Source organism: Bidens hawaiensis, unplaced genomic scaffold, assembly GCF_021521415.1.
Source record: "Bidens hawaiensis isolate Kalapana, Puna unplaced genomic scaffold, B.hawaiensis_p1.1 tig00045531_1, whole genome shotgun sequence".
NCBI classification, from domain to species: Eukaryota; Viridiplantae; Streptophyta; class Magnoliopsida; order Asterales; family Asteraceae; genus Bidens; species Bidens hawaiensis.
Window position 1 is genome coordinate 97,819 of NW_027498118.1, and position 3,446 is coordinate 101,264.

Below are 3,446 nucleotides of genomic sequence, written 5' to 3' on the forward strand. Positions count from 1 at the left end.
AGTTCATGTAATATGGTTTTTAGAATAATCATGTTTTTTTTGGATAAACATGAGGAGATGTTCTCAAATGACATCATATTAATTGATTAAAAGCTATGATATTTTATGTATATGAATCTTTTTTTTTTATTATTTTCATGGATATAGTATCATTTATCTAGAATTGGTATGTACTTGGAGAACCTTTTTTTGTCACACGGACAACTATACCTACTATGTTACCAAGAGTTATAAGCAGACATATATGTTACCTTATTAAGAGTTATAAACAAACATGCACTAAAGATTTTGATTTTTGATAAACAATGTATACCTAATAATACAATCACAAATGTAGTGTAAAATGAAGTTTTTTACTTATTTGTAACATATTTGTGTAATCTTAGTTATGTAATTTTTGTAATTTTAATGTAAGTTGTAATTGTATCAACAATATATGATCAATTTATTGACTCTATCTCACTTAATGGTTAAAATTTAATTTTTTCATAAATTACTCGTGTAATACACGGATCTCAAAACTAGTAATACATGTATGTATAATATTGCAAAACCGATATTGTTTTATATTTTTTATGAAACCAGGATGACAAATAATTATTTTTTTGTTTTTTTACTTTCTTTTATTTTCACGTATTTTTGTTTTATAAGTTTTTTTATTTCTTTAAAAACAATTATGAGAACCTACTGTTTAGTTACATTTTAATTTAGACTCAAGATCTTAATTTACATGGGTCTATTCTTTGATTCCCCCGACAAACACCTTTTTCAAAACTCATGCTTCACTTTGAAAATCTTAATAGTCAGCTGTTTGAATTAGGTTATTCTATGAGCAAGTTATGTGACTCTTTATGATTTTATGAATTTAAATGAGTTGATTAAATATTGTCACTTTAATAGTGTCTTGTGTTCATGTGTAATCCGTTGCACCCTGGCATGTTCCGTCGCCTTTGGTTGGGGTGTGACACTAGAGTTTTGTTTGACTCAGGTGCTAACCAGAGTTTCATAGATTATAAGTTTTGTAGTCTATTAAATGAACCTCTAGTTAAATTAGATAAGCACTATGAAGTTGAAACTGCTGATGGAAATGTAATTAAAATAAGCGAGGTTTTAAATAATGCAACAATTTCCTTAGCCGATCACATCATACATGTACGATTGTTGTCACAACCCCCGACCCCTATACCCCGGGAGGGGAGCTGTGAACATTGATTGGTGGTATCAGTGTTTATTAAATTATTTTGCAGCGGAAAATTTCATCAGAACCGTAGTTAGGAAAAATGATCAGAGTTATAACAACACCATGATTATTATTATGATAAACCGGGAATTAAATCCCTTTTTATACAAACATAAGTTTTATAGGGTTAAACCCTAATTTACAAAACACGTTTCTTTATTCTGGTGACAAGCCACTTATTTAAGCTGGAAGCTCACAGGCATCATTCCTTTGTCTCTAACAAGTCACCTGAAACATGTTTAAAATATTTGATCAGCAAGAAATACTGGTGAGTACATTCATTTGTAAATGACACATTTTACAGTTACAACATTAAGATGTTTTTACACCTGCCTGCTTACAAATTACCGAAAGGTACTTGTCACTCGACTGTATCTATGACTGTGGTCATATTACTTATTGGCTAACACTTGTCCAATAAGTAACGTGTAATAGCCCAGTAGGCAAGCCTTGTATACAAAACCCCACAATACCAGTAGTAACCATCCCGTAAGTCTACAAAGACTTAATCACCGTAATGTATTTTAAATACTTTATAAATACATTTGAAAATATTTAGACAATCTATCATGGGTTTTATATGTTTTGAAATCACCATGACAGTGTCGGAAAAATAGTTGTCTCATGCAAATGTGAGTTGTATAAAAACTCGAATGTCTCACCTTGCAGGTTTACAATTAAAGAAAACTTCATGGTATTAAGCACCTAGGATAAACACAATGTAGTATCACTAGATTAGTATAAAACCAACAATCATAACGATAATCACGAGAGTGGAAACTTTACACGATGGCACAATGTCATACCTTAACAGGTAGAGCTTTTGGATTCGCGTTTAAGTTTCTTTCGATCGGATAGGATATCGTTACGATAATCGGGTATTATACCGTTATCTTAATATATATAATATTTGTATGTGTGAGAATTCAAAGAGAGAAAGAAAGATTTTGGTGCAGAAATGAATGTGTCGTTCACTTCCTATTTATAGTAACTTTCGGACCCCATAAATAGAAAGGCGTTGCGTACCGCGAAGAGACTTATAGCTATGTCGAGTCAGCCCTAGGCCTGCTACGTGGCACGCCACGTGTCTCGTCTGCTTAACCTCCACGTCGTGGTACGCGATGGGTAGTCTAAACCCGTCGCGTATCGCGATGGAAGGATTTTTATTTTTTTATTTATTTTTTTTAAATCTTAATTCCCAACAGTGCGCCATCAAAGCGCCACATTGCGCCCATCGCACTTCGCCCGAGCCCGTGCGTGTGCGCGTGCGCGTTCGGGTGCTTCGCACCCTCCGCTAGGACCACTGGGTGTGATATGTCTTATAAGAACATTAACATAGGAATTTTCTTCATTATAAAGTGCTCACTAGTTTTATCATCTAGCGATGTGGGACTAGAAACTTACAAACCTATTTATACTAAGGTGGGAGTCTCTCCTTTTCTTTCCTCCACCAATGTGGGATGGAATTTTCCTTCTTTCATTTCCTTACTTTTTCCTTCTTTTGTTCTTTTATTTATTTTTATGGTTTGTTATAGTCTCCCCTCCTTATTTTGAATCTCGTCCTCGAGATTTGGTTGGAATAAGTGTTGGTACTTCCGTTTCATTTCGGATTCCAATTCCCAAGTATATTCTGGTCCACGCTTTGAATCCCACTTCACTTTAACCAGAACTATTATTTTATGTTTGAGATTTTTGATCTTCCTATCTTCAATTTGCAAAGGTTTCTCAACGAATTTCAACTTTTCATTTACCTTTATATCTTAAAGGGGTACTTCGAGTGTTTTGTCAGCTAAACATTTCCTTAAGTTACTTACATGAAATACATCATGTATACATGACATTTCCTCTGGTAATTCTAGCTGATAGGCTACTGGTCCAATTCGTTTGAGAATTTGAAATGGTCCAACAAATCGTGGACTTAACTTTCCTCTCATACCGAATCGGATTACTCCTTTCCATGGAGATACTTTCAGTAGCACTTTGTCTCCAACTTGAAATTCCAATGGTTTGCGTCGATGATCCGCATAACTTTTCTGACGATCTCGTGCGGTCTTTAATCTTTCCTTAACCTGATTTATCTTATCAGTACTTTCTTGTATGATTTCAGGACCTGATAATTGTTTTCCTTCTATTTCTGCCCAACATACTGGAGTTCTGCACCTTCGTCCATAAAGGGCTTCAAATGGGGCAACGTTAATACTTGTAT